Consider the following 14,241-nt stretch of genomic DNA (forward strand, 5'->3'; position numbering starts at 1 on the left):
ACCTTTTATATATAATCATGCATTATTTATGGACCAAAAAGAAATATCCATATTGTAGGAAATACATTGAAATGAGGTATCTTGCACCATTAGCCTTATCAAACAGGCTCCTCTGTTCTGATCCTGTCCTGTGTATTAAAGCTAGCGTTCTCATCCTGTCCTGTGTATTAAAACTAGCGTGGAGCTGCTTTGTGAATAGAGCTGTTTTGATTAACTGAAGCAGATGATAAAACAGGCTTATGCATAAGAAGAAGGGTAATAATTAGTGTTATTTATTATTATTTGTTTTGTTTTTTTTGCTCTTGACACACATGTCATTCTAATGGCAATGCTGACAGAAAGGAGAAGGCAGTAGTAGATGATTTAGTTATTCATCCTACTGTGGATGAAGGGCATTTTGGGTGTGCTGAATCTAGCCTAGATGTGGTCCAGCTGGGATATGTGTCATAGCTATCAGTATTTTGGAAGTAAACCAATCATCTTCTAATGAACTTGAAGCTGACACCGTACCTCAGTGCTCAATCAAGGTAAACTAGTGTGATGCATGTCTGAGTAGCAGCGGAGATGAAGTCACTGTTCTAACAGACCGGGCTTCAGGCAGGAGCCAAACTAATGACTGTATGGGACAGCATCACAATGAGAATAGTTGGGAAGTGTTTAAAATATGATATTGCTACATTATGTAGAGGCTAAAGCTATTTTTAACTTCACATGAATCAAAACAAATGATTCTGTTTAATTCTAAGATGCTGTGCCTTGTGGGTATTCCAGTGTATCACCCAAGTGTTCACTAGAGCTTATTGCAACACTCAGTGCATGTAGTGTAATTCATTGTGACGCCTCACTTAGAAGTCTCAGCTGTAACAGTTAATTCAGCTGCATTTTACTGATGTCTCCTTGATGTTTGTTCTCATCTTCAGAATAATTATACAACAAATCAATGTGAATGAGAGAATTCACTTCAGCTGTTTTCCACTGTCCTGCTGCCTTGTCTAATCTGGGGGTCCACCCCTGCTGTTCAGTGTACATTATCTTTAATCAGTAAAGTGCTCCAACCTCTCTCAATGTCAACTGCTTATACTTGTAAAGTACATTAACCTCTCAATGCCAACCACTCATAATTGTAGTAGAAGTTAACTTCTCTTGTAACTCCTCTCAATGTCAGCTGCTTATAATTGTGAAGTAAATTAACCTCTCTCAGTGTCAACCACTCATAAGGTACATTAACTTATTTGTCGACTGCTCATAGTACCATAACATAAAACAAATGTCACTGTGTCAATATTTCCACTACTGTACCTCTGTGATAACGGCCATTTCAGAGTAAAGATAAGCCTACCACATGGGGATACAGAGTACTGATTTTTTAAACGGTACAGTATAAACGTACACTATATCACAATAGTCAAATAAAGCTTAAATGTGAAAAGAGCTTCTTGTTTTGTGTATCATGTCTTCTCTTATTGCAGATGTTTATGAATGAACACGTTTGATGATAAATACTAAACTATTTTTGTCAATATTCAAGTAACTGTTCCATCTTAAACTTAATGTGTCCCAGTAGTAATTAGTATTTAGGAAAGTGATCCAGCTAAGTCGTTAATGTTGCTTTGTGACAGATAAACCAGACCCTGCTTCCACCATCACAGCTTAGGATGTCAGCTGTCGCCCGCTGCAGATCTGTTTGGAGAACAGAGACCCTCCAGAACCCCCCAGAACCCTCCAGAACCCCACAGGACCCTCCAGAACCCCGCAGGACCCTCCAGAACCCCCCAGAACCCTCCAGGCCCTTCCAGAACCCTCCAGAACCCCGCAGGACCCTCCAGGACCCTCCAGAACCCCTCCAGAACCCCCCAGAACCCTCCAGGACCTTCCAGAACCCTCCAGAACCCCGCAGGACCCTCAGGCTAGTTTGAATGGCCTGGTGAGGGCCAACAGGAGAGCAGAGAACAATTAGCCTCTCTAGTTTCTTAGGTGTTTAGCAGGGCATGGGCGGGGTGGAGTTTGAATGCAGGAAAAGTAGGTCCATCTCCCCTGGAACGCCACAGGCTTCACTCCCAGCGCTCGTCCCGGTCATTGTTGGCAATTCATAGTAGCATTGTCTTTTTCCAACATCTAGAATGCGTAGATCCTACAGTGCTGGGATTATAGGTTAAGTGAGAGGGGACTTGGCGGGCACGCTGGAGATGGTACATTTCTCCTAACTTTGAGCCGGTAATTCCATTAGATAGGCCCACAGTACCAGCACGGGAACTGGTCCCTGGACTAACATAATTTCAGCTGTCATCTTTCCATGATGTGAAGGCGCATAGGTGAGGCTATTTTCAGGGACTGTAAATCTCATGTTGCTCACAGCAATTACAGCAAATCTCTGTGCCTTCATTAAAAAAACACTTAGGTAAACTGGTATTAAAGGGATAATTCTGAATTTTGGGACATAGAGCCTCATTTATAACTTAGCCATTATGTTGTTGATTGCTTGAGATCATTTTCAGCTGCTTCCATGCTGACCCTCGTTTGGGCATTCATGTCTTGCTATGCTAGCGCAATGCCACAGGCTAGCTGGGGGTTAATTTGAGTGTTTATAGCCTACCTCCACCTATTTTATATCGTAAATGAGGCCCTATGTCCAAAATTCTGAATTATACATTTAAACAGGAACCCAATGGGACTATTCATGTCACTGTGTTATAAGGTCTGGAGACAACAGCAGGATAAACCTACCGGGGTGTGGGGGACAGTCCCCTCCACGCCTAAAAGCTACAAGCTGCTGGGTTTCTCAACGAAACACGCATTAACCTTTTTTTTCCGGTAGCAATCCCTCACTTTGAACTGCTTCCACATAACCTTCATTTAACTTCTCTGTCATTCGCTCCCAAAGCGGCCTATTTTGACAGCGGAAGTCTTCAGAAGTGTTGAAATGCCCGAGGCTGTCGATAGCATATTCCAGAGCCCCTCAGTCTCCTGTTGGCAGCTTCTGGGAAGAGGAAGCGGCTGCTTGCTAGCATACTATTGGTCTGCGTATCTGTTCTGCTACAAGATCACGACATGACAGGACTCTTCTGGTTTAGTGGTGATGAATATAGACAGGACTCTTCTGGTTTAGTGGTTATGAATACAGACAGGACTCTTCTGGTTTAGTGGTTATGAATACAGACAGGACTCTTCTGGTTTAGTGGTTATGAATAAGACAGGACTCTTCTGGTTTAGTGGTTATGAATACAGACAGGACTCTTCTGGTTTAGTGGTTATGAATAAGACAGGACTCTTCTGGTTTAGTGGTTATGAATACAGACAGGACTCTTCTGGTTTAGTGGTTATGAATAAGACAGGACTCTTCTGGTTTAGTGGTTATGAATAAGACAGTGAAGATCTGTTAGGCCTTTGATGTGACCTTCCCATTTAACTGTAGATGGCACTGCACTTTCAAAGGGAATTGTCAATGTGTGGTGTGGTGGTGAAGACAATTATTGATAGCCTATACAATTACATTACATTACATTACAGTCATTTAGCTGAGGCTTTTATTCAAAGCGACTTACAATAATTGCATTTAACGTAGGAAAAGCCAATGTACTACTACTCGCCAGAACTAACAAGTGCATCTCCTTTCTAACCAAGTGACTAAGAGTATGCTGAGAGTGCTGAGGGCAAAGTGAAGAATAACAAACTAAAAATACAATAAGAGGGAGGACTGTGGTACACTTCTTAAGAGGTGAGTTTTGAGGCTGCAGTGAAAGATGGGCAGTCCTGACATCAGTGGGCAGTTCATTCCACCACTGCGGGGCCAGGACAGAGAAGAGCTGTGACCGTCTCGATCGACCTTAGGGGCCTCAGAGTGACGGGGCAACCAGTCGCCCCGAGGTAGCAGAGCGTAGCGGTCAGGAGGGGGTGGAGGGTTTGACCATGGCCTGGAGGTAGGAGGGGGCTGTTCCTTTCATTGCCCTGTAGGATAGCGCCAGAGTTTAAACAGGATGCGGGCCGCTACAGGGAGCCAGTGTAGAGAACGGAGAAGGGAAGTTGTGTGGGAGAACTTGGGGTGGTTGAACACCAGGCGAGCAGCAGCTTTCTGGAAGTTCCAGGGGTTTAATGGCTGACGTCAGGCCTCAGCAAGTCATACATACTGTAGGCTATATGTTCAGAGTAAGAAACAGTATAACAATGACTCAGACCAGCGTTGCGACCACTTAATAGTCTCAGGACCGGCCAGTAGGGTATTTATAATGCAGGACTGGGATTCATCTCAATCTAGCAAAACCAATCTGCATCTAGATTTTTTTTTAATATACTTTATTTTTTACTGAAAACTGTTGCAACAGACCACAAACATACAAAATATCTCAATCACCTATACAGAAATGCATCCTCTACATTTGCATCCACACAATCCAGCCCAACGGGCAATTAAGAAAAACAACTAACAAAAAAAAGGAAAAAGAAAAGGAAGCCTAGAATGGGAGTCTGAATCTCAACGGTTCCCTGAGTTATCCTGTCCCATGTTCCCTGAGTTATCCTGTCCCATGTTCCCTGAGTTATCCTGTCCCATGTTCCCTGAGTTATCCTGTCCCATGTTCCCTGAGTTATCCTGTCCCATGTTCTCTGAGTTATCCTGTCCCATGTTCCCTGAGTTATCCTGTCCCATGTTCCCTGAGTTATCCTGTCCCATGTTCTCTGAGTTATCCTGTCCCATGTTCCCTGAGTTATCCTGTCCCATGTGTTCGCCTTGTTTTCTAAATAAGATCAATTTTTTCCACTGCTCTTCCATCTGTGATAGTCTCAATCGATGTGTCAGTCTTTCCATTATGTAGATTTCCTCTACTATCCCCATCCATTGTCCTTGAGTATGCATCTAGATTATTAATAACATTGTATCTAACCCTCTGCAAAATCATCCTGAATGTGTTTTTATGATGAGAAGACATATTTGTTTGAAGACTAATCCAGAGGCTACATGGGGGGCGCTCTTCCAGAGACTGCACATGGGGGGCGCTCTTCTCCTCTTTATACTCTGTGGCCTCAACCTTTAAAAATGACTTTATTTCTAGAGTCCTATGCTAGGCTTTGAAAAGGAAAGGGAAAGAGTAAACTTAGATATTGGCTGAGGTGATTTTGCTGATTTAGTGTCAGAGCTACAAAGCGTGTGGTGTCTCCTTCTCAACTGTGTGCTGCCTAGGGTTGCAAAATTCCAGGAATATTCAAAGTTGTTCACACAACAGCAATCCTGTCTGGTGTTGAAATTACGGTTGCGAGCTGAGATAGTCAGGGAGTTGTCTCTCCCTTTCGCATTGCTGACCGGCCGGGTTGTGTGACGAATCCTCAACAGTTAGTAGGGGGTAACTGGACACTACGTCAGGGTGAATTGGCTACCAAATTTGATGAAAAATGGATAAAATCCTAAAATAAGTATATAAAATAAAATAAAAAATTGTTGAAAAAAAGCTGTTATAGGCTACAAAAAAGGTAAACATTTCAAAAATTCCTGAGCTTAACTTCCCATGGAAAATTTCCAGAAAGTTTCCGGAAATTTACAGGAGATTTTCCACCCTACCGCGCCTCCCGTTATAGCCTCCATCAGCAAAGAACTATTATAAATAGACCATCAGGAGCACCTATTATAAATAGACCATCAGGATAACCTATTATAAATAGACCATCAGGAGAACCTATTATAAATAGACCATCAGGAGCACCTATTATAAATAGACCATCAGGAGAACCTATTATAAATAGACCATCAGGAGAACCTATTATAAATAGACCATCAGGAGAACTTATTATAAATAGACCATCAGGAGAACCTATTATAAATAGACCATCAGGAGAACCTATTATAAATAGACCATCAGGAGAACCTACAGTAGTGGCCTGCATTCCTATGAGTAGCCAACCAAGGTATTTAAAGTGTTTGAATTTTTGCAAAAAGGATGTCAAAGACCAACTTTATTCTAAATGTTTTGCATGTTCAAATAACCTCCTCTCCTGTGATCATTGTGTCAGCTAGTCCACGAGAATTACAAGTGACTTGTATAAATGTGTTACTTTACCAGATTCACATAGACTGGAGTGAGGAAGTTAATGAGAACAGCCATGGTGTTGTTTTATTCTACTTTATTCTATTTTGGTCCACGGTTCATGAGACAAATAAATCACAGATAGAGAGAGTCTACCCCCATTCCAAACAATAGCCTGTTCTCATGCAGATAGATGAAACCAATTCTTATTTTTGTTCACACTTCCACGTCATTAATTATGTCCTTCACCTCAAACTGCATGCTGATTTTTCACTGACTGCCAAAAGTTGGGTAAGAACTGGGACGCCTCAGTTTAGTTGTGGTTTTGGTATTTAATTACCATCAAACTGCTGACACACCAGCGAACACCCTGCGCTTTCTGTGACACGTCTCCCAGCCCCCCCCTGTCATCAGCCCCCGTCCTATTTGTTTGTACTGGATAATTTATTATTCCAGGCCATGTTTGCCCACTTTACATATGATGTACTACGCAAGACTCAGAGGACAGTTGTGGCCACAGAAGCTGTCAGATAACCTTGACTTACAACAAAGTCCATTTCCTGAGGATGGGGGTTGTTAGAGGGGTCTATTACAACTCAACATGAAGATAAGCGCCATGCTCCTACAAGCCATCCATCCTGAGTGAGTTACACACTCGGCTCAGATATGAGTGGGAACACGACCAGGAGGATATTGGTACACGGTCTTGAGTGAGACGTGATGTTCGCACAGACCCCAGTAATGACCACTGGTCTCCCAGCAGGCTGCTCTGACCTTAACAGCAGGAGGAGTCTCTCCACAGATCGGATGTGAGGAGTCTCTCCACAGATCGGAAGTGCCAGCATGTCTCCTTTCTCTCCCATGATGCAAAGCTACCCACAGCTATCCACTTCAAACTCATGTTCAATCAAATGAGGGGTTCAATAAATCAATCAATCAATCAAAGCTTTATTTGTATAGCGCATTTCATACCCAGAGACAACACAATGCGCTTTACAGAGAACAAGGGAGGTGAGCATACGACCCACTCTCTACATATTCCAGAGGGAAGCAAAAAAACAGTATCACCCGGGGGCCAGATAAGTGAGCTGTAAAAATTATTCCCTGACCCCTCTCAACAAGGCGATCGAGCAAGCTCCTGGAGTATGTTTGTCTACCGGCTAAGAACATTTATAAAGCAATACATTACATTAAATTACATTTTCAGAGTAAGAGAGGCTAAAAACATCATAGGAGAGACATGGCAAACACTGGTGTATGTCTGTGTGTGCGTGAGTGTGAATGTGCCTGGGCCCAGATAGAGGCAGGGGTAGGGGTAGGGTGGGGGTAGGAAAAGGATACGGACCTGGGTTAGGGTGAGGGGAAGGGGGGACTAGGTCCAGGCCTAAAGCCGGAAGTGGACTGGTGTATCTGTGTGTACGTGTGTGTGTTAACTAATTTCTACGACATCCACAGCAGACACAGGGGTATCTATCGGACTCAGGGTTGTATTTTATCATCCAGTAGTTCATTCCTTAGCTACCAAAATGTTCCACCTTTTACACGTCAAGTCAAGTCAAATCAATTATTTCTATAGCACATTTACAAACAGCTGTGGCTGAACCAAAGTGCTGTACAGATAAAATCAAGAGATAAAGATATAAATACAAAAGCATAAGAAAAGTGCAAATACAGATAAGTGCAAAGACACAGACAACAAAATAAAATAAAAAAGTGCAGCAAATTACAAAATAAAGTAAAAAGAACTAAAATGGCAACAATTGGGTTACCAGGGGGGCAGGCAGAAACTCTAATCAAAGGTGAGGGAGAAGAGATGGGTTTTGAGGAGGGACTTGAACGTTACGAGAGTCTGGGCTGCTCTAATGTGGGGGGGGAGGCTATTCCTGAGTCTGGGCTGCCCTAATGTGGGGGGGGGGCTATTCCAGAGTCTGGGGGCTGCTATAGTGAAGGCCCTGTCCCCTCTGGTCTTGAGCCTAGATCTGGGCACCTCCAGCAGCAGACCTCCAGCAGCGAGCACACAAGTTCGCTGAGCTAACTTTGCTTTCTGTTGTGTATGTGGCCTAACTACACAACTATACATTAATCAAACACTTGAGAAGAGCACTCAGTTTAACGATGTTTAATGGTCGAGACTCAGGGTGAACAGGCAGAGAGAGAGATCAATCCGCGCCTCCTTGCGCATGCAACAGCATGTTACTATATAACATAAAGTAGTCCCTTATTATGTAGGCTAGACACTTCACTCCTCCCCCCTTATTTAAACCATGCATCAACTTTGCATCAACCCCTCCCTTTTTTTTTTATACATATAAGAACACCCCACAGTTTTCCACTTAGTGAGTCAACAAATTATCACATTAACAAGGCCCTTTTAGATGTCAAGTCTCTGGGGAGTTTTTCTCTCCCTCACCGGATAACGTCTCTCCTGAAACATTTGCTTTGGGGAATGAGTCTCTACATGTACATCAAGTGGATCGTCAACATTGATGACCGACACATCTGTAGATGAGACTGGTGTGGCCACACCAGGAGTGTTTGGTTCTGCGTCAGGCGAGTCCGGGCAGGGTGCCGTCAGTGCGGTCATGCTCTTCACCTGAGCATCCAGGATTTGGTCCACATGACGTCTCCACACATTTTCTCCCACCTCCACCCTATACATCAGCGGCCCGTCTATGGTGGAGATTGTACCTGGCTGCCACTTATCAGTCTAGTAATCCCGTGCAAGAACTGACTGTCCGACACTGAAGCTCCGTGTTGACCTGCCATTCACGTGTTTGAACTGTCTGTTCTCCACATCACGTCGTACATCTGGTTTGAGAAGATCCATGTGGGACCTCAGGTTCCTGTTTAGAAACATCATTGCTGGAGTTTGATTAGTGGTTGCATGTACTGCATTACGATAGGCAAGGAGGAAGTTGTCTATCTTGTGTTGTATTGGTCGTTTTTCATCGTCCATTGCTTTAATGGCCTTCTTGAATGTCTGCACAAATCTTTCTGCCAAGCCATTTGTGGATGGATGGTAGGGGGCAGATGTAAAGTGCTTAATTCCATTGCTCTTCACAAAATGTTTGAACTCTTCCGAGACAAATTGTCGTCCATTATCTGTGCAGATTTGTTCTGGTATGCCATTCCTGGCAAACATGGTCTTCAGGACTGTAATGGTCTTTTCAGATGTAGTCGTTTTCATCTTGATGACCTCCGGCCATTTGGAGTGAGCATCGACGGCGATTAGAAACATAGAGTCCATGAATGGTCCCGCAAAGTCAATGTGCACTCGTTGCCATGGAGATGAGGGCCACTCCCATGGATTAAGCGGGGCTTGTGGTGGTGCATTCTGGATCCTTTGACATCCAGAGCAGGTCTTGGTCAAGTCCTCAATCTGTTTATCGATTCCAGGCCACCACACATATGCACGTGCCAGACTTTTCATCTTCACAGTACCCAGGTGCCCTTTGTGCAGTTCTTCCAGCACTCTGGTGCGTAGCTTGGGAGGGATCACTACTCATGAACCACACATTAGTGTTCCTCGACACACTGACAGCTGCTCCCTCCTCGCTGAGAAAACTGGAAACAGCCTGTCGCCATATGCAGGCCATCCCTTTACTGTGAGATCATACACTTTTGACAACATGGGGTCATTGCGTGTTTCTCTTTCAATGAGGCTGTTTGTCACTGGTAGTTGTTCAACTATTGCTGCGTGAAACACCTCTGCTGAATCCATCTTTGTTGTTATCTCTGCAGTCGGCAGTGGTAAGCGTGACAAACCATCTGCGTTGCCGTGCTGCTTGGTCCCCTTGTGTTCAATGACATGCATGTGACCTCCTAAGAAGAGAGACCACCGCTGCAGCCTTTGTGCTGACATCACTGGAACACCTTTTCTTGGGTTGAAGATTGACACAAGCGGCTGGTGGTCAGTCAACAATGTAAATTTTTGACCATATAGATAGTGATTGAATTTCTTGACCCCCCACACGAGGCTTAGGGCCTCTCTGTCAATCTGTGCATAGTTGCGTTCAGCTGGAGCCAGTGTTCGTGAGGCGAAAGCTATTGGTCTTTCTGAGCCATCTGGAAATGTGTGTGATAACACCGCTCCAATTCCATGGGGTGAGGCATCACATGCCAATCGGATTGGTAAAGATGGGTCAAAGTGTGTGAGCACTTCTTCTGAAGTTATGAGCCTTTTACTCTCTTGAAATGCTGTCTTGCAGCTCTCCGTCCACTCCCATTCTGTCCCTGTCCTTTGCAGCTCATGTAGTGGGTGAAGGACTGCGGACAGGTTAGGCAAGAACTTGTGGTAATAGTTCACCAATCCAAGATATGCTTTCAACTGAGGCACATTTTCAGGTGGTGGTGCCTTAAGCACTGCGTCTATCTTGTCTTGAGACATGTGTAAACCATCTTTGTTGATCACATGTCCACAGTATGAGATTTCATTTTTAAAGAACTCACATTTCTGTTGGTTAGCTCTGAGCCCATATTCTCGCAACCTGGTGAGCACTTGTTCAAGGTTTGAAAGATGTTCGTTGTCATCTTTGCCGGTGACAATGATGTCATCGAGGTAACACTGAGTCCCTGGAATCCCCTGCAGGACCTGGTCCATTGCTCTTTGCCAGATTGCAGGAGCTGACGCTATTCCAAACACCAACCTGTTGTACTGGTAAAGTCCTTGGTGTGTATTTATCGTCAGGTATTTCTTGGATGCTTCATCCATTTCCATTTGAAGATAAGCCTGAGCCAGATCGATCTTTGTGAAGCGTTCCCCTCCTGACAGGGAAGCAAAGATGTCCTCAATGCGAGGTAGAGGGTACTGTACTGTGTGGAGAACTGGGTTAACAGTCACCTTAAAGTCTCCACATATGCGCACCTTGTTGGGTTTTCCTGCTTTTGTGCTGGAGGTTTTCTTCATCACTGGGACGATGGGTGTGGCCCATTCACTCCAATCCACCTTTGACAGGACCCCCATCTGCTCCAGATTTTTCAGTTCTGCTTCCACTATAGGACGAATTGCATAAGGCACTGGCCTGGCTTTGTGAAATTTTGGACGTGCGTCTTTTTCAAGTTCAATATTTGCCGTTATGCCCTTAAGTGTTCCTATTCCTTTCATGAACACTTCCTCAGAACGAGCGAGTATTTTTGACAGTCTCTCAGGTCTGGCCTCGCCGTCCTCCTTTGATGACACAAACAGCTTCTTGATGGTGTGCCAATCAAACTGGATTTTTCGGAGCCACTCACGCCCCAGCAACGGTGGTCCTCCATTTTTCAGCACATAGAGGTTCAATTGCTTTGTTTTGTCTTTGTAAGTCACCGCCACCTTAATTTTACCTTTGGGACGCACTCTCTGTCCTGTGTAGGTGCTCAGCAGTAGCTTCGTTCTTTTCAGAGGTATGTGTGAAAACAGTTGTTTGTAGTCATGTGCAGAGATCACTGTTAAGGCTGAGCCTGTGTCCAGCTCCATTTTTAGTCTTATGCCTGCCACTTGTGGAGTGATCCATATTACTCTGCGATCATCTGTTTCTTTTACACTGTGCAGTTGCAGACAAGACAATTCACTTTTGTCCGAGTCCTCATCATCAGAACTGCTTTCTTTCATTTTGTGTACACTGCTGTATTTTCCTTTCTGTTGTTTCTTGTTTCTCTGTATTTTGTCCTTTTTCTGTTTGTCTGTTTCTTTTTCAGATTTCTGTTGCTTACCGGCTCTGCATACTCTTCCAATGTGGCCCTGTTTGCCACAGTTTCTGCATTCTTTGTCTTTAAACCAACAGTCATCAGGGTGATGTGACATGTTACCACAACGGTAACATTTCTTTCCTTCATCTCTGTTCAGTGACATTTTATTTGTAGCATATTCCAGAGATTTTTGTTGGATCTCTGAAGCACCCCGTGCTGCTGTTTCTGTTGATATTGCAATGTTCAGAGCCTTTTCTAATGTCAGGTCTTTTTCACAAAGGAGCTTCCTCTGTGTGGTCTCACAGTGCATGCCACACACTAGCCTGTCCCTCAAGGCGTCTGACAGACCAGCTCCAAAGTTGCAATGCTCTGACAATTTGCGCAATTCAGCACAATATTCAGAGATGCTTTCATCTTTTCTCTGATTCCGTTTGTGAAATTTAAATCTTTCAGCAATCACTAGTGGTCTGGGGTGTAGATGATGTTGAAGAGCGTCTACTATTTGCTTGAAAGTCTTGCTAGCTGGCTTTTCAGGGGTTAATAGACTCCGTAGCAGTCCGTATGTTTTCGCTCCCATAATACTCAGCAAGACACTGGCTTTCCTCGCATCCTCAACTGCATTAGCAGCACAATACAACTCCACTCTTTCAATGTATGTTGCCCAGTCTTCAATACCACCATCAAATGCTGTAATGGTCCCGATCATCGCCATCTTTGTTATGTTAATTTAGTCCCGTTTCACTTAGTTTTGACTTGACTCACGCCCCTTTTGTGTTAGCATAACGAGCGCACTGCCGTGTAGAGGTGTGCGTCGCTCCTTTTCATCTGCTGTTCCAAGTCTCCCAGGACAAAAAAAAACACAGCGACCACAAACTCCCGACGTAGGTCCGTAATTCTCGTCGCCAATTGTTGTGTATGTGGCCTAACTACACAACTATACATTAATCAAACACTTGAGAAGAGCACTCAGTTTAACGATGTTTAATGGTCGAGACTCAGGGTGAACAGGCAGAGAGAGAGATCAATCCGCGCCTCCTTGCGCATGCAACAGCATGTTACTATATAACATAAAGTAGTCCCTTATTATGTAGGCTAGACACTACACTTTCCATGGACGAGGCCTTAATTGAATCCTGTTGCAGAGATTTCTTGGAGGGTTTTTATTTGATACATCTTCAATAAAGCACCCAGTCAGGTGGTGGGGGTTTAAGAGGGTCAGAACGCCTGATTCAAAGAGACCCCTTGCTGTCTGATTCGCTAACCCTGGCTGTAGCTACAGACTAACCCTGGCTGTAGCTACAGAGACTAACCCTGGCTGTAGCTACAGAGACTAACCCTGGCTGTAGCTACAGAGACTAACCCTGACGCTAGCTACAGAGACTAACCCTGGCTGTAGTTACAGAGACTAACCTGACGCTACTGTAGCTACAGAGACTAACCCTGGCTATAGCTACAGAGACTTACCCTGGCGCTAGCTAGAGGCTAACCCTGACGCTACTGTAGCTACAGAGACTAACCCTGGCGCTAGCTACAGAGACTAACCCTGGCGCTAGCTACAGAGACTAACCTGACGCTACTGTAGCTACAGAGACTAACCCTGGCTATAGCTACAGAGACTTACCCTGGCGCTAGTGTAACCGATGTGATCTTGCGTTGTGTTTGAATGATTGAACAAGTCCAAATTGCTGTTCACTGGCATTTATTCCCACTCAGGTCCGGGATTCTGATGACAGACGAGACATACAAAATGGCGATCACACTCGCAGTCTGTCATACAATCACCATGGTGCGCACACGCCAAAGCAGCAAACACGAAATGGGAAGAGCGTAGGGCGCGTCATTCCCTTACAGACAACCGCGCAAGTGCCTTAAAGTGACAGTAACACTCCAATACACATACTGTATACATCTCTGGTAGCATGGCAAGTGGAAGCATTATTAACCATGTTACACCCTCCCCTTCTGAATTCCACTTGCCCTAACAAAACAAAAACCAAAAAAAATGAGGCATGCAAAGCCTTGCAATTAAATGTCACCAAACATTCCCGTCCTTAGAACCATTCCACACCAGAATGAGGGATGTACAATTAAATCCCCAGATAAACATGCCTATTACATGTCAAGTACACTTGGTAACACTAAAGATCGCCCCCAATGAAAATAAAAAAGACCAAAACTTGAGAAAAAAAATAAAACTATCAAGATAACCGGTATTCACTCTAAAAACCCGGTATAACCCACACTCTAAAATGTGACCTTCAAGAAACTCACACCCATACGGCCACTCTCCTAAACTCATTACCCAAAACTCTCTGCGTCTGCATTGTTTCAATGAGTCTCTTAACAGGTTTTAAGTAACGTCCCACCCGTGACATAGTACGTCTACCAGTCACCATTACCTGGCAGTCAGGCACAGAAGACGGGGAGACGGTCACAACAAAGTCACCAACACCATGAGGTCGTACTAAGTCACAAGTAAGAGGTGGGTGATGGACAGGATCTGAATCACAGTGTGTAAAGTCAGCGTCCATGCGTGAGGCAGAGCACGAGCCCTCGTGCCCGA

Source organism: Borostomias antarcticus (genome assembly GCF_949987555.1).
Source record: "Borostomias antarcticus genome assembly, chromosome: 13".
Classification (NCBI taxonomy): Eukaryota; Metazoa; Chordata; class Actinopteri; order Stomiiformes; family Stomiidae; genus Borostomias; species Borostomias antarcticus.